The sequence below is a fragment of the Belonocnema kinseyi genome, chromosome 10 (assembly GCF_010883055.1).
Source record: "Belonocnema kinseyi isolate 2016_QV_RU_SX_M_011 chromosome 10, B_treatae_v1, whole genome shotgun sequence".
NCBI lineage: Eukaryota > Metazoa > Arthropoda > Insecta > Hymenoptera > Cynipidae > Belonocnema > Belonocnema kinseyi.
The window spans coordinates 37,160,988-37,180,187 of NC_046666.1; the positions used below are offsets into that span (position 1 = coordinate 37,160,988).

The following is a 19,200-nucleotide window of genomic DNA, read 5'->3' on the forward strand; positions in this document are numbered from 1 at the left end:
TTATATGGTGATCTACCATAAAAGGTGCATTGTAAATTCAAAAGGATAGATTTTTAACAAAACAGTTAAATTTTCGAACAAAAAATATCATTTATCAGAATAGTTGAATTTTCAACCTAAAAAGATTCATTCTTAATCAAACAAATTTTTTTTTAATAAAATTGAATTTTTAGCCTGATAAGTACATTTTCAACCCAGAAAGATGAATTTTTTCTTAAATAATTGAATTTTCAAGCAGTCAAATTTTAAGGAAAGAACTATTTTTTAACCAAATACTTAAATGCTCAACCAGATAGATGAATTTTCAAACAATAGAGATAAATATTAAACTTAATTGTTCAATTTTGTAATAAAAAAATTTTTTCCATATAATTTAAAAATTTTTTTTAATTTTCAACAAGCAAGATTAATTTCATGACCATAAATATTGAATTTTATCAAAGTAATTGAAATCTCTAACGAATTCGTGAATTTTCAAATAAAATTTTTAAACTAAAGACAGATTTTTTCAACATAAAAAGAAAGAAAGTTTTAATAATTCCTTTTTTATTTCTTAGTTTAAAAAAATGATTTTCAAAACAAAACAAAATAACGATTTTGATGAAAATAGTTATATTTCCAGTCAAAGAAATGAATTTGCATCTAAAATGTTGAATTTCCAAACAAAATAATGCATTTTTAACCGAATAATTGAATTTTCTACCAAAAAGATGAATTTTTAACAGTAAAGATCACTATTTGACCAAAAAAACCAATTTTTTTTAAATCTAGAAATTTTAAGGTAAAAAGAATTTATTTTGAATAAAAAATGGAATGTTTGGATTTCAATTATTTTCAAACAAGCAAATAAATTTACCACAAAAAGTATACAGTTTTGACAAAAAATATATTGAACTTTTCACTCAAAAAGATCAATTTTCATATAAGTGAAATTTATTTTGCAACTAAAAAAATATCCATTTTGAAGTCAAAATGAAATTGTTTAATTTTTAGTTTAAAAAATTAATTTTTAACAAAAAAACAATTTTCAACAAAATACTTTAATTCTCAATGAATTTCTAGCCAAAAAGACAAAAACAGCTCTATAGACATTTCCGTAAAACAAATGAATTTTCGACCCCAAAAAAGGAATTTTCAGCGATAATGATAAATTTATAACGAAAAAAAAATATTAAAAAAAATGTTCTTTAAATTTAAATCAAGTGACTGCTTTTTCAGCTAAAAAAGAAAAATTTCAGCCACGAGATAAATTTCTTCACAAAAAAATATGAATTTAAAAAAAATATGAATTAAAAAAAGTACATGAACTTTCAACCACAAAAGATCAATTTTCAATTTACATTATCAGTTTTCATTTATGAATAGTATAGTTTATAAATTTGACATTTCAGTTCCATTAGTTTGAAAAAATTTTTCAACTAAAGAGAAAAGTTTTATACAAAAATGTTAAATTTTCAAACAAAGAAATGAATTTAAAACTAAACTGGTTAATTAAAAAAAAGAAAGAATTTTCCATAAAAGAATTCAACTTTCAACCCAAAAAAGATTTTTTAACCAAGAAGATTTATTTCCTAAAAACGGAATATTTACATTTTCAACTAAAAAGAATAATCTTTGACCAAAAAAATTAATTTTTAGTAAAATAATTCAACCTTTAACCAAGTAGATGAATTCGGCGAAACTCCCCCTCCCCCCTTAAATTAATAATGTAGTTTATGGAAGGCCCCCTACTGTCATAAAAGAAATAATTATAACGACTATAACAATAAAGCTAATCGATTTTTTTAATTAAAAAATTACATTCTGTCCTCATTTGAAACAAGTTTCAATAAATCCTTCTCTTTAATACGCACATTAAAGATGTACTGTACGTACAATCACTCTCAAAAGTCGCCAATCTATAATATTATTTATAAAGTCGACAACAATGGATGTATTACTAATTTATGAAAATCTTGTGTGAGGCTTCTAAGCGTGATTCAGAAAATAATTATCCAAGTTAAAATTGTTTATCTGAGAGCACTTATGTCATTTTTTAGTTTTTGCTTTCTCTTCAGGGAAAATTTACTATTCGTATTCAATCCTGGTGATCAAGGATTTATCTTATTATTTAAAAGATTCTTTATTATTTCATTTGTATTTATTATTTATTTATTAACATTTGAACTATTATTATTGATAACAATAATAACTGTATGATTTCTAAATTAATTTTTTTAAATAAAAAATTCGCGGAGAATCCTTCAAAGAATAGAATAAGGCATTGTTCATCTGTATTAAATAAGAATAGTAATTTTTCTCCGAAGGAAAAACATTAACTACAAATCTAAATAAATACTGTTAAATAATAGTACATTGAGCACTAAGGCAGCAAAATAATTTTTTTGCGGTCGAGAGACAAGTACCACACAGAACAGTGCGCGAGGGTCGTAGTGACGAGCGCGCATGCGCGCACATTTCTCGCGGACCAGAAAGTGCACTCTATCGGCCTAGCCCGCTAAAGTACTCCTCCAGCAACAAAGATGCTTAGAAGTATCCGTCAAGATTTGCAGTATTTGATAATAAAAACAAATAAAAATAAATTTTATACATCTTTTTGAAGATAGGCGACTTTTGAGATTGATTGTACGTAGAGTGCATCCTTTAAAAAGACATAAACATGGCATAGTAATGTCAATTTTATGGTCAATATAGAGGTAAAACAATTTTACGAACATTTTACATGAATCGTAAAATTTGACATATTTCGCAACAGTTTAGATAAATAATATTGATCTGACCTCATTTACACCAAAAATTCTTCTTTCTGAAATCTTTTGGTTTTTTTAATCATCATATTTTTTATTAAATTTATCGCAGAATTTATCCCAGTTACTAGATAAAGTAACTTTAAGTTACCTAAAACGTTACTTTTTCACTTTTTTAATTTTATACTTTAAAAATCAAAATAACGAAGGGAATCCATAAAAACCGTTTTTAACCAAACAGTGGTATTTTTAATTTAAAAATATAGCTTTCTTTGCAGGAATAAATGATTTTTTTAGCCAAAAGGATTAATTTTCTACAAAACAGTTGCATTTCCAAATATAAATATTAATCATTAACAGAAAAGTTAATAGCTGATATTGTTTCAACCAAAAAAGTTTTTAATTTGAATTCAAAAAGAGTTTAATCAAACAAAAAATTAGAATTTTGATCATTATAGCTGACTTGGAAACCAAATCAGATTAATATTCCACCAAAATAGTTGAATTTTCAAAATGATAGTTGAATTTTTAAACTAAATAAATTATATTTTTTCGCAAAAAGAGATTAATTTTGAAGCGAAAAACTGTTTCAACACTTTTGTTAAAAATTAATGGATTTTCTTGAAGACTCGTGTTTTAACTTTTTTTTATTCAATTATTTGGTTGAAAATCGAACATGTTTTTTCAAAAATTGATATTTTTATAGGATTAAAAATGATTTAAAATAGTTAAAAATGTAATTATTCCATGTTTAGAAAATTAATCTTCTAGGATAAAAAATCATATTTTGTGGTTAATTTTTTCAGTGAAAAATTAATTTCCGGAATATTCATAATTTTAGTTGAAAATTCATCTCATTTGTTGAAAATGCAAATATTTCGTTAAAAATTTGTCCCTTTTTGTTTGAGAATTATTATTCTTTAACTAACAACTTAACTATTATGTTTTTTATATTTGAAATTGTTACTCATATTTTTGGTATGAAATTAAACCACTTGCTTTAAAATTTTCACAAGCTGAAAATTTAAATATTTTATTTAAAAAAAAAATTAATTTTCCTGATTAAAAATCATCTTTCGGTTTAAACTCTTGTGTTAAATATATATATTTTTAAATTATTAATCTTAGATTAAAATTCATCTCCGATGTCAAAAATGTGAATATTTGTTAAAAATGCATTTATTGTGAGTGACACTTAATTTTTTAAACTAACAATGTAACTATTTAAAACTGATAATTTTCCCATTGGAAATTCATGAATTTTGTGAAAAATTTACTTTTTTCTGACGAAAATAATTCTTTTTTCTTAAAAAATCATATTGGTTGAAAATGAATTAATTTTTAAAATTAAAAATTCAACCATTTGTCTTTCTTTAAGATTTACTTATTTGATTTAAATTGTAACTTTCTTGTTGAAAATTTATTTTTTTCTTGGTTGAAAATTGTTATTATTATTCAAAAGTTATCTTTTTTCGTTGAAGAATGATGTATTTTATTTGAAATGAGTCATTTTCAGTCGACAATTAATCTTTTTTGGTTAAAAATACTAATCTTTGACTCCAAATTAATCTGTCTTGGTTTAGAATTTCAGAATTTGTAGAAAATTAAACTATTCAGTTGAGAATAAACTTTTTCGTTAAAAATTCGTATTTCTCATTTAAATTTATCTATGCTCTAGATAGTTAAACTATTGTTATCAAAATAATATTTTTGGGCTGAAAATTCAACCATTTTGTAGAAGAGTCGAATTTTTAGTTCTAAGATTTAACATATTTGTTAAAAATTGATGGATTAAAATTTTTTTTTCGAACAACAATATTCTTGCTGCTAAATTCATATTTTTGGATGAAAATAAAAGTTGGTTAATAGTTGACACAGTTTCTAAAGAATTTATATTTTTTAGATTCACTTCTCTAGTTTAGAATTTTTATTTTTAGTTGAAACTTTGGTTGTTTTTTGGTTTGAAATGTATACTTTATACGTTGAATATTTAATAAGTTGGTAGAAAATTATGTAATTTATTTTGTTAAAAATTGGTCTTTTTGGTTAAAAAATTAATCTTGAATGTTGAAAATTCAATAAACATATAAATATTTCAGCTTGAAATTTTAGGAATTTTAAGTATCTCATTTTTCATTAAATGTGGCATTTACATTAATTTTATTTGGAGGTGGGGAGGGAAGGGAAGTAATAAAAAACTACGGTTATTGGCAGGGGTGGGGTGGGGGGTAAAAAAGGCTGAAATTGGTAACGTACTTTATTTATGCCCCCTGAATAAAATAAGAAAACTTCAAGCAATCTGTCCGAGAGTTGCAAGAAAATATTCTGTAAACTCTGTGCAAACCAATTTGCGTTGATCTCGTTTCATCAGAATGTTTTGTTTGGGACGCTCATAACTTTACGAGATTACTCTGCAAATTGGTTTCATTTGACAAAAAAGTCTGTTTCTTTTCTTTTCATCTTGTTAAAAAAAAATTATTTATATTTCTTCTTTTTGGTAATTTTGTTGTGACGAATAATATTTCCTTACAGAAAATATTATTGCAAAATACAATTTTGTGTTAGAAGAATATTGTTAAATTCTTGTCTAAATTGTGTCTTAAATTCTTTAATTCTTCCTGAAGAATTTACTCTTTTTAATTCCTCAGAAAAACTTAGGTCGTTACTCTGAAACTCGAATGAAATTTAAATATGAGATTTTCTGTGTTTCAATTGTATATACTTAATGCTTACTGTATGCAAAAAGAGATGAGTAAACTTTATAAAAACTCAGGGCTAATATGTAGCCTTCTTCCTTCATGATTAATTCCTTTACTAATTGTTTTCAATTTGTTTATCTATTAATAAAGATTTATTCATTTTCTAAATGTTTTTAAACATTATTGCTAGGATAGAACATTTAAATTGTAAATGATTGTTTATTATTGGAAAAAATTCTATTCTTAACACTGTGCTTTAACCCTATAATTTCTATACTTTTTTACATTTTCAAAGAGATAGGAAAAATTAAATTATGGGACAAACTTATTTTGAAGGATGTGAAAAAAATTTAGAAGCTTTTTAATAATTTTTAAAGGTTTTAAGATTAAATTTTGTTAAAGTTTTTTTTGGATAACCTTAAATGATTTAGTATTGACTTTTAAAGATTAATTTTACGTTTAAAAATCTGCTCGCTACGCGGACACATACTCATCGCGCGCTGGCGCGCGGCTCGCTTCGCTCACAAGTTTGAGCGCGCCCAGGGCGCGCGACTGTTGGTTCTCGCGCTTCGCGCTCGGTCTTAATATTTTCGCACATTCTTGCGCAAACATTTCAAAATTAAGACTCAAAACATCCACCACTGTAATTTTGTGATTGTGAATTCTCTTTCGTTAAAAAAGCTTTGCTCGAAAGTTTGAGCGCACCTACGGCACGCGACTGAGGGCAATCGCATTCCGCGCTTAGTCTTTGCATTTCTTCCGCATTCGGGCACAGACCTTTTAAAATCAAAGGTGAACGGACCGACAACTGCAATTTTATGATTTTGAACTCACTTTTGTTAAAGCTCTTTTGGCTTTAATGAACACATTCTCATCACGTATCTCGTGCTTCGCACTCGATTTTGTCCAGCCTGTCAACTTTTCTACATTATACACAACACTTTTGTATTAACTATAATACATTTTTTATGTAACTCTGCCAGGGATTACTTATTAAAAAATTTCAAAATAAAAAGCAAATTGTATTTATTATGATTATTTTTGTATCATCATTTATATCATCACAATTCATAATATGCTTAAAAATTGAATCATACTAATTCTTATTACCTTGTTTTTATAATTTTTTTATTTTTAATCTTATTTTTTACGATTAAATAAAAACTACTGCGCATCTGCAAAGGGTCTAATACATGAACCTATATAGGGTCCTATATAGGAGCCTATGTCCTCTTTCGTCTTTTTTGTGCTTTTTCCAAAAAGTTAATTTTTTAATTTTTAATCTTATGTTTTACGATTATAAGAAAATCTACTCGTCATATTAAAATATAATTAATAATAAATTTATCGATCTTTTTAAGCGAAAAACTTTTGTCTAGTAATTCAAGTTCATACCTTGTGTCGTTTTTTCAAACAAATTTAATATTTTTATTTAGAATGTTATTTTTTACGAATAAAGCAAAAACTAACTGTCCTATCCAAAATTATAGCTCTTTTTTTGATGAACAAGTCTTGTCTCATTTTTTCTCGTAGTTTATATCGAAAAGTGATTCATTCTTAATTTGTAGTTCTCTGCAGGGCGCGCAATCTCAGCTTTTTCATTTTTTTTGTATCTTGCATAGTTTGACCAAAAAATGGAATTTTTGGATTTTTCATTTTTTTTTTTTGGTACGATCGAATTTGAAGTGTTCAACTTCTCGACCAAATTAAAAAAGTTTTTATCAAAGCCCTTTGGGGCTTTTAAAAAGCAAAGTTTTACTTTTCCTAACTTTTGTTCACATCATGCGTTATTTGGCTTAAAATGTTCATTTTAGTTTGTTTTTTTAGATTTTGAAATTGCTCTAACTCTGATCATTTTCTTTTTATCAAAAAAAGTCCGAAGAATAAATTGTTTAAGTTTAGAAGTACTATGAACAACCGTGCATAGAATTTTGACATCTTGAAAAAATGTGGTTTCAAAAATTTTTTGTACGATCAAATTTTGAATTTTCAACTTTTTGACCAAATTAAAAAAGTTGTTATTATAATCTTGTAGGGATTTTAAAAAGCAAAGTTTTTCTTCTCCAGACTTTTTTTCATATCATGCGTTATTTGGCTTGAAATGTTCATTTTAGTTTGTTTTTTTAGATTTTGAAATTGCTCTAACTCTGATAATTTTCTTTTTATCGAAAAAAGTCCGAAGAATAAATTGTTTAAGTTTTGAAATACTATGTACAATTGTGCATAGAATTTTCACATTAAGAAAAAGGTGAATTCAAAAATTTTTTGTACGATCAAATTTTGAATTTTTAACTTCTTGACCAAATTGAAAAGGTTGTTATCAAAATCTTGAACTTGACCTTTAGCTTAGGACACTAAACGAGTGTACCAAAGGGCAATCTAATAGATTAATTTTTTCAAAAGTTATCATGTTCACAGACAGACAGACATACATACGGACATACAGTCTACAGATATACAGAGACATTCGTAAAAACCTGTGTTTCGGATTCAGGGGGTCTTAAAATGTGGATATTTGACTAAAACTGGGGAGGGGGGGGTCAAATTTTACACAAATCTAATACCTTCTCTGATGAGAATGTAAAAAATTTAAAAATGTGTGGAAAAAGAATATGGAAGGCTTTGAGGTGATTCTTTTTATTATTAAATGATTAATACAATTTTTGGAAAAACTATTTTGCTGTGCATGAAAAGAATACAAAAAAATATTCTCAAGATTAATTGAAAAATTTCAAATGATTTTTCTTCTAATGAATTCTAACAGAAAATCGTTAATATTAGAACTTTTTTTTATTGTGTCTTAAAATTTTGAAAAAGAGCGTAAAAGTTTTTTATGGCAAAACTTTGACATAATACCTGTAAATAATTTATAAAAAATGTATTTAAGCTTAGGACATACTAAGATGTTTTAAAACGATTCAAAAATAAGAAAACTTATAAGATATTTTAGGAATGTTGTAAGGTTTCAAAAAAATTTTTTAAATTCTTTAATTCTTTTGGTTCCTAGAAAAAATTTAAATGATTTCTCAGTTTGAAAAATCAATTTATGTGAATATTTAAAAAATATTTCAAAACATTTCAAAAGATTTTTACAAATTTCAAAGCAGAATCTGAAAGATTTTAAGATAATTTTTTTAATTTTGCAGAATTAAAAAATAATGCACGAAAATTTAGATAATTTAAAAGTAATAGAAATTTTCAAAATTTTGTAAGAATTAAAAAAAGAATTCTCTTATGATTTATATGAAAATATTTTGTGACTTTTACCTTTAGAAAATGATCTTTCGCAGAAATTTGTGAAAGATTTTTAAAAATTTCAGCAGATTTCCTTAAATTTAAAAAAAGTGAAGAAGATTTTCGGGCAAAATGTTTCTATTTGATAAGATTGGAAATAAACAAAAAAGATCGAATAAATTCAATAAACATTTAGAATACTTGAAATCATATTCCGTGATATTAAAAATACAATCAATTTGAGTTTGTTACAATGATTGATTGATAATTTTGAAATGAAAGCATTGGATGATTTCAGATTAAAATTTCGAAAATGGAACTGTTTCTAAACGTTAAAAATGGAATATTTTCATATTAGAATTTTGAACATTGTATCATTTTAAAATAAAAAAAATTAAAATTTTATTTTACCTAATTAAGAGAATTTAAAGGGAATAATTTTAATTTAAAACTTTTCGAATTTAAATAATAATTAATTCGAAATGATTAATATTTTTCTATTTAAAATTGAAAACCAATTTCAATGTTTCAAAGTCAAAACTTCTGAAGTTCTAGAAATCTAAATTCTTATTACATCAGAAATTCTTATTTAACCTGAAACGTGATTAGACACTTTTTTCTAAGATCAAAGAATAATTTCACCGGCATTTTCATAGTTTAAAATAAAAAAAGTTTTAATTATAAACCTTTAAAATATAATTATTCAAAAAAAAAGTTCAAATTAAAATTTAATTAAAAATTGAACACCTTCAAAGTTAAAGGAATTCTACTCTGCAGAAACGGAACTTTGAAAATCAAAATAAATAAAATGAACAACAAAATTGGCATAAGTGCAGGCAGCGAGAATTGAGCCCGCTACCTTTCGGCTACAAAACCAACCTACTATAGCTTGACTTCTCGACCAGCTAAAACATACATTTTTCTAGCCCATAAAATCAATTGCAAAAACTTTAAAGTCCTTTTCCCCATACTGGCAAAATATTGTGTTCTAGAAATTTCACTTTGGGGGCATGACCTTCAAGTAAAAAAATTATAAACCTAACAAAAACACCTGTCAATCCCCTTGTAAAATACAAGTAATCTACGATATGACATTTTCTTACAACAGGCACCACTTCCTGCTGAATAAAATTATCTACGATGACAAACTGACGTATACTTATAAACTACCAAATTGAGATTGCAGAAAAAATACATTAATATTATTAACTTAGCAAATTATTGTCTGTAAAATTTTTACGTCTTTGGTCTTATTAACCACCTGGTTAAGGTTTTATATAATTGAAATATCTAAGGAAAATGAGTGTGACCAAATAAAGTGGGTGCGGTTAATAGGAATGGACAAGGAAATTAGACTTAATCAATAAAAATTAGCGTGTTACATTATTTTATTAATGGGACGGGGACAATAAAAGTAGGCGTATGCAAGTAAAATAGGCGTGGCTAAGAAAAATGGGAGTAGTATGTGGGTGTTTCTAAGAGCACTAGATAATGGAAGTAAAGGTGTGAATCACAAAGTTCCGTGTAAAAGGATATGGTCAGTATGGCGGGGAACATAAAAGTAGGCATGCAAAAAATGGGAGGGGTCTGTTGGTGTGATTAATAGAAGTACACAGTGAAAGTAGGTGTGACAAATGAAAATTTCCGTATTAAATGACGTGGTAAATTGAGCAGGGAGAATCAAAGTAGGCGTATCCAAGGAACATGGGAGTGGCAAAAAAGTGTAAATGGTCCAGTGGGTAATGAAAGTAGAGAAAAGGTGTGTCTAGTGGGAGTATACAATGAAACTATGTATAGTTAATAAAACATATTGGGTCAAATAGTGTGTTGACTAATGTAATGACAATCAAAGTAGGCGTATCGAAGGAACATGAGAGTGGCCGAGAAAAATGGGAGTTGTTCAGTAGTGATGTCCAATAGGTAATAACATTAGGCATAGGTACGGAATATGGGAGTGGCTAATAGAAATAGGAGTGGTCTAGCAGAGAGGTACAGCGACATAGTACATGAGCAATGGAGTGGGGATAATAAAAGTGAGCGTAACCAAATAATATGGAAGTGGATAAAAAAATTGGAAGTCATCGAGTAAGATGGCCCAGTAGGCAATCAGAGTACTGAAAAGGTGTAACTAATAATGTTACACAATTAAATAAGACGTGGTTAATAACATTCATTGTATTGAAAGTACATAAGTGTGACAAAGAAGAATAAGAGTGGTCCATTATGGATGTTCATTAGGCAATAAATGTAGGTATATCAGATGATCACTAAAGTGGGGATAACACAAGTAGGCTTACCCAAGGCATATGGGAGTAGTCAAGAAAAATGGGAATGGTTTATTAAGGCGGTTAATTTGAAGGTCCCAATGTGAGTAGTCCAGTAGGAGTGCTTAGAAAATACGAAAATGACAAATGGCTTCTAAAGGGGCGTGGTATATGAAAGTGGGCGGCTCAACGATAAATGAGCCTGATTCTAATCTACAGAGACTATAAGTCGGCTAATAATCCTTATTAAAGTTTAAAAAATTATCTACTCTATACTGAGCGTCATCTGACACCGACCCACATGAAAACTGATCCTCTCTCTAAGGATGTTGACCTTTGCAAATGCACTTTTTTCCAGAAGGAAGACAAAAGTAATAAGGGTCCTAATGCTCGGAATGGCCACACATAATGGCAAATGGTCGCACAGGGGCGAGAAGCAGAATTTCGTTGCAAAAAGTAATCTCGTGCGGAGGGAGGAAGACTCAACCCTCGTTTGTGGAGCTTATGGCGCAAAACAACGCTCTTAACGAACACTCCGTCATAAAAAATGCATATATATATATATAACCGTCTAGGAAAGCAACGACCTATGAAATTCACGTAAATACAGTGTTAACGCGTTTACACCGCAATCCGTTTGCACTTCCGGTTTTCACTTCCGGTTTATATATTCCTGAAAAAGGCAAGATGCGAGGAAGGAACATCTCCGGAAGCATCGATAAATCTCTGACATCGACGCCATAAACGAATCGAAAAGTCGATCCCTTATAACCGATGGCTGACCTCCGAACTCTCGCAAGTTGCATCGTCTATCAGCCAAACCGTTTCTTTTTGACGTTAAAAATGTCGTTTTTTAACCCCAGCCATCAACCCTAAATTTATTCTTCTAGAATGGACGATATTTTACATGAAATGACTTTCATTTTAAATATTTATCATTTTATCACTATTAGAATGATTAATGGGGAAGTTAATTCTTTAAAAGGAACTATTTACCCTCCACCTGGATTATTATGATACCTTTTTGGGGTAAACGTACGACAACATTTTTTACGCTACAATTCAGTGGAATTTTTATTTTTAGAAAGATTTTCTGTATATCTTATAAACAATATTCGTAGGATGTACGGGAAAATCACAAGATTTAATCTTCTACCAAAAATGAAATAGTTTAAGCTTCAGTCACAAATATTAATTTTGAATCCAAAAGAAACGAATTTTTAACCAAGAGGATCAATTTTCACCAAAAACTATGAAGTTTCAACTAAAAAAGATGAATTTTTAACGAAATAGTTTATATTTTAACCAAACAATTAAATTTCCAACCAAACAGATGAATTTTCAATAAAGAAGACTATTTTCTACTAAAAGAATGAATTTTTAACTAAAACTAAAATATTTAAATTTTCAGTCCGCAAAAATAAAAATTTCAATTAAAAAGAAATGTAAAACAAATCATTAAATTTTTAACCAAAGGAATTAATTTTCAAGCGAAAAGCTAAATATCAATCATGAAGATTAGTTCTTTACTATAAAGGATTTATTTTAAAAAATACACGTTTTTAAACTAAATAGTTTAACTTTTTACAAACGAAATGAGTTTTCTACTAAAATTTAAAAAATCTTCAACGCAAATAAATCCATTTCTAACCAAATAATTACATTTTTGAAGAAAAGGTTGAATCTTCAACTAAGAAAATTAATTTTCTCCGAAAAAGAGGAATATTTTAAACAAAATAGTAAAAAATTTTACTAAAAATATGAATTTTTACAAAAGAAATTTAACGTAACCAAAATTCTTTTTTAAAACTTCAAGGTTTAATTTAAAAAAAAAACAGTTTTTGATCCGAATGGTTTAATTTTCTTTCAAAAAGACGAATTTTCAACACAGAATTTTAATTTTTTATCAAAAAGATGAACCCTTAACAAAATATATGAATATTCCACTAAGAAAAGAATTTTTTAACCAAATAGTTTCTAATAATAAGCACTTATTAAAAAAATTAACTTAAAAATACAAACTTGCGACTACTCAGTAGAATTTTGAACTAAATAAAATAAATTTTCCAAAAATGCAATTCTTAAATTTTCAGTAAAAAATAATAACTAAAATGAAGAATCTTTAAGTAAATAATATATATTTTCATCAAAAACTGAATAGTTCAATTTGCAGTAAAAAAAACTTAATTTTCATCCAAAAAGAACACGAATCTTAAACAAAATAGTTCAATTATTTATTTGAAAATTCAACAATTTCTAGTTAAAAGCTTGTATTTTTTGCATAAAAATACAACATTTTGTTTAAAATTAACTTTTTTCTTTAAAATTTATATTTCCTGTTTGATAATTCCAATGTTTTATAGAAAATTCGTCGTTTCAGTTGAAAATTCAACAATTTGTTTTAAAATTTATGAATTTGGCAGAAATTTTATCTTCTTTGGTTGTTATATTTGTGTTCTTGTTGTGGGAAATTTATTTTTTTACAGCTTTATTTTCACAGATACATCATTTTAGTAAAAAATTAATCTTTTTGGTTAAAACTTAATATTTGTTGGTAAATAATTAGAAGCTTTAAAAGGTCGAAAAAAATTAAGGAAAGAATTTTCATAAGAGATTATAAAGAAAATTCTTTCAATTTGGTAAGATTAAAAGTAAAAAAGAATCGAGTAAATTTTGAAAATACGTAGACGAATAATAAAGATTTAAAGAGAACTTTAAAATTAAAATTATTTTTAGAAATTTATATTTTTAAAGAAAAAAAAATTCAAAAGGTTTCAAGAGAATACAAAAATTTTCTGAAAATTCCTGGCAAATGTAGAAGATTATAAGGAAATATAAAAAGAAATTTAGAATGATTTTTCACAATTTCAAGATAAATTCGAGACAGTTAAAAATATCTGTAGGAATTTAAGACGTTTTAGATAGATTAGAAATATTTAATAACTTGGAAACATTTTCGATTATTTATCAAATATTTCTTGATTTCTTCTAAATTTCTAAAAGTCCTAAATACCTTTGTAAACGAATTTTATTTTTCCTAATATTTTGTAAAATCCTATAAAATAAAATAAATTCTTTAAATCTTCTGAATTATTTTTTGACACATCTGACTTATGCAAACAAATTTTATTTTGTCAAGAATCTTATCAAAATTATATTTATATAAATTTAAAAACAGACTGATAATTCTTATAATCATGTTCTGATTATTTAGAATTTAATTACAGCTTGAATAAAAGCGTTTAAAAACTTTTAACAAATAGTTATTTGAAATATTTTTATTGTACGATTATCAATATTATTTTGTAATCCTGATCGTATTTTTATGGTTAAATTTTCGTAGAAAGTTGAAACTACAATAAACTACAACAATATTTAATAAAATACAAGAATATTTAAAAACGTACAAATAAGTTCAAAATTCGTCTTAATAATATAAAAAACTTGTATATACTTTTCTTTAATTTTGGTTTTAATTTATTGTATATTATTTCTAGATTCATATAAAAATATTTTTAGTTTTCTGTACTTTTTTGAATAATTTTTCCACCAGGAGTTAAAATAAAAATTCGTGCTTTTGGTTTAGAAATATAACTTTTGTGGTTCACAGGCCAAAGGTCAGATAAACCAAACAACGTGCCAGCTCACAGCAATAAAAAGATGAAGATCTTGATGTTACTTTTATCATTTATTTATCAGTAAGGCGTTAAAAATTTTTTCTGAAAGCTTCACAAAATTCAGAGAGTAAAATTACAAAGGTTGGAAAAATCCCTCTGCGTCGAGTTTGACTCACGGGCGTCGACTGTCACGTACAATTTCACTTTCATCGGGCACCTATGCAAATCCGTCGTTTAGTACTCGTTTTAATTAATGCTGCCTTCAGTCTTCCATGCTCCACACTTCAGAATAAGTAAATATACAGAATGTGCAACGACGAGGCAGAGGAAAAAAGCGGAAGGTGAAACGGAAAAAAGAGAACAATGAAAAAAAAGTATGGTGTACAAATACAGTTGATGTGAAACGGGGCCGTATGCATAATGGATGCAAGTTTTAAATTCTTGACTTGCCCTGAAAGACCGCGCCTGTTCTTCCTGACGAAAATCCTTCCTCCATTAATCAAGGTGTAACGTCGTTTTAGATAGTCTTTGAAAATTTATATTCATATTTTTTTTATCGGATAAAATCTTAGAAAGACGTTTAATATCCGCCTGTCCACGTCTATTTACTTTAATAAAGGAAAGCAGTTTTATTTTATATTTTCAAGAATAAAAACTAACAGACGACAAAAAATTTGTTTAAAGTAGGACAATAATATTCCGGCATAATTTTCTTCCCAGGCATTTTTTCGTAATTTTTGTTTTCTGTAAAAAGATCCTCTCCTTCGTTCTCCTAAGCCCCATTTAGTATTGAAAGACGTTAAGAATTTCTGTTATTCTTTGATGATAATACAGATTTCTTGAAAAATTTAAGTTTTGACAACTAGAAAATCAATACATGTATTTATGAAAATGGATTCTTCTTTCGATCTCTCCAACTGGCAGTCGGAGGTTCTGTGGTTCTTTCCCCAGCGAAGCGAAGGAGATCTTTTTTCAGAAAATAATTGAATTTAAAAAATGTTTAATTCATAGCTCTACCTAGTCTTGAAAAACGTTGAAAATTTCTTTTATTCTTTGTTGATAATAGAGATTCCTTGAAAAATTTGACTTTTAAAACCTGGAAAAATAATGCGTGTATTTCTAAAAAAAGGATTTTTTTCGATCTCTCTAAAAGCTTAACAGAAAAGCACCCGATCGACAGCAGGAAGTTCTGTAGTTCGTTTTCTAGCAGAGCGAAGAAGATCTTTTTTCAGAAAAAAAAATTAATTTCGAAAATGTTTTGTTGATAGCTCCATCTAGTCTGAAAAGGCGTTAAGAATTTCTGTTATTCTCTGATGATAATGCAGATTCCTTGTTTCCAGCTGAATAGCAGAATTATATGCAAGATAGCAAAAAGGGATTGTATTTATTTATATTTATGACCGGGAATTTTTTGAGACCAGGAAAAACCGGGAAATGACAATGAATTTTTTTTTACCGGGAATTTTACAAATTTGTGGAAGAAAAATCTGTCCACGTTCGAATTCAACCATTTTTAAATAATTAGTTGAATTCTTATGTTTTTCAATTATGCTATTATTTAGCTTAAATTGCGTAATTCAAAATTATGGAGCTTTCAAAATTTCCATTTAAAATTTTTATTTTTAAGCTTACATTTTTAATTTAAAGAATTTTTAAATGCTTTCTTAATGACTTGAACAAATCAAAGATAAAAGCCTTTGATGTTGAAAATTTTTGATAAAAAAACATTTTTATTTACAAAATAAATACATTTTTTTAATTTATCTGTACTTTAAATAATAATAGCTGGACAAAAACAATTTGACAAAACGATTTTAAATCAGTTCAAAATTTAATAATTTTCAGATTTTAACGTAAAAACATAAATGGTTTCAATTTGAAAGTCTTTTTCAATAAACAAATGTGAACGTGTGACTGAAAGTTTATAAACTATTTTTTACTTAAACATAACTTCACAATTAAATATTCTTAATCAAAGGATTTGATTAAATTAAAAATATTGTTTCAGTCTGAAATATTCCATCTTTAACCCATTCAATTTCAAATTTTTAGTTAAAAAAAAAAGATTAATTATTGAATATTTAGCAATGTTTGAATTTTTATTTAAGAAAAGTAAATTAAAACCAAATATTTAAGAGCAAAGAATCTTTAAATGAATTGTTCGGCATAGAAAGCCTGGAATCGTTAAAATTTCGACGAGAAATTTTATTAGCTTTAGTGTTCCATTTTTTAAATTTCATTGACCGTGAAAAATGTTTGCGAACCGGGAAAAATGTTCAACCAAAAAGAAGAATCTTCAATAAAATACATGAATTTTCAACAATACATAAATTTTCAAACAAAAACTGGAATAGTAAAATTTTCAGTTTAAAAAACTAATTTTTAGCAACACAAAAACACTAATTTTAAATAAATTCTTCAGACTTTCACCCAAAAAAGTATTTTTTAGAAAAAAAGTTCTTTCAATTAAGTAGTTGAATCTTCAACTGAAAAAGAAAAATTTGTAACAAAAAATTGAAAAGTCTAATTATCAGTTAAAAATATCAATTCCTAAACAAAAAGTTTAATCCATAACTAAAAAAGACAAATTTTTAACTGGAATTTAAATAGTTATATTTTCAGTTAAATAATTATCGTTTAAACGAAAAAACGAGTTTTCAACCAAACAATTTAATTTTTAACCAAGAAGATGAATTTGTCTTTATAATGATAAATATTCATTTAAAAGTGATATTTAAAAAAAACTAATTTCAACTTTTTTTCAAACAGTTGAATTTTCCACTAAAAATTATAATTTTTTAATCAAATAGTTTCATGGATAAGTAAAAAAGAACAATTTTAAGCCAATACTGCAATAGTTAAATTATCAGTAAAGAATTAATTTTTAACAACCAAAAAAAGTTTTCAAGCGAAAAATATGGTTTTTTAGTAAAAGTTTTCAACCTTAAACCAAATAATTAAAATCTCAAAAAAAAAAGTTTTCAAGAAAAATTGTAATAGTTAAATTTGTAATTAAAAAATAGCGTAAACCGAAAATTTTGAACCGTGCATCGCTTTAAAATTTTAAATGAAAATAAAAGAAAATTTTCAAAATAATATGATCACAAAAGGAAAGCTTTCATTGTTGTAACAAGAGGGAAACTTTGAATTCAATCAACAAAGCGGATTCTCTGAATTTCATAAACAAAGAGAACATTGCAATATACGATAGAGTGAATCGAAAATAATTTCTTTTGTTTTTGACCCTCCGTTTGACGCATGGGTCCAGTCAGACCTTTTATGACTTAAATTTTTGTAGTATATTATTGAGTGAGCTAGCGACTTAAAACTCCCCGAGTTTTCCTTAAATAGCATAAGCTGTCATTTTTTTAATTGATAGGATACATGCAAAATAAGAATAATTACAAGAATATTTATTTGAATATTATTTTATATATTTTTATATAGGAAGGTATGAAGTATAGTGCAATTTTTTAATTTTACCGCATTTTTTCATCTTGGTATTTTTTTCTTTAAAATGTCTTTCGTATTATCTTAGCAGCTTGCCTCCATTCCGATCACATCAGTCACTTCCCAACCCTTCACTTTCACTCACTGCCAATACCTTCCTTCCCACACTGCCAAACCCCTCCGTAGCATTACTTTCCACCCCTCCATTCTATTACTTTTCCCTTACCCATTCCCTTTCCTTAACTCCCCTACATTAATTCTCTCTCCTTAACTCCCCTGCATTCATTCCTCAACTATCCCACCCCCGAACTTTCTCATAACTATTACTCATCTTACTTCTCCCTTCTCTGCATTCCAACTCCTAACATTCTTCACATCAATAATTTCTCCAAATTTCTATCCCATCAATTACATTACTTCTACCTTCTCTATTCCCCCTCCCATCACACCCCTTACTTACATTTGCTTCTTCCTTTTTCACATCTTAACCCTCCCCATTGTCCACACCCCTCACTTCTCCTACTTTCTACTGTTAAACTTTCCCTAATTCCCCTCCCCTCAAATCCCTTATTTACACTCCCTTCTCCTGCTTTCCAACTTCTTCAAATCCCACGCATCCAATCCTATCACTTCATTTATTTCTGCATTCTCTACTTCACCTAATTTCACTCCCATAGGCTCCTTTTTCTCCTAGCTTCCCTTTCCTTACTTCTCCCTCATCTATTTTCCCTTTACTTAATCCTCCTACTTTCATTCCACACACAGCCTATCCCCTCATTTTCGCAGCCCCTTCACATCTCTTACTTTTACCTCCTTTAAATCTCAAACCTATCACATTGTTCACATCCCTTTCTTCCCTCATTTTGTATTGCTACAGTTTCCTTACTTCTCTTTTTTCTACTTCCCCTCCCCTCACATCCCATATTTACACTCACTTTTCCTACATCCCAACCAATCACATTCCACACTTGCAATCCCATCACTTCCCTTATTTCTCCATTCTTTATTTCTCCTAATTACACTGCTGTACGTGGAGAATTTACGTGGAAAATTTGTTGTTCTACCTAACTACTACATAAATGCATTTTAATACACATTTAAAAATGTAGGGTCCCATATTTTCACACATTTGTATGGAAATATACAGGAGTCTGTTTAGACCACATGTGCCAAACCGAAGGTTATCAGA

At 27.3% G+C, this 19,200-nt stretch overlaps 1 protein-coding gene across 1 annotated transcript in view; it reads left to right on the top strand.

The window, feature by feature from the left end:
* LOC117181801 (potassium channel subfamily T member 2) overlaps window positions 1-19,200 on the top strand; it is a 387,410-nt gene that overhangs the window by 249,173 nt on the left and 119,037 nt on the right. The gene's annotated exons all lie outside the window — the stretch shown is intronic.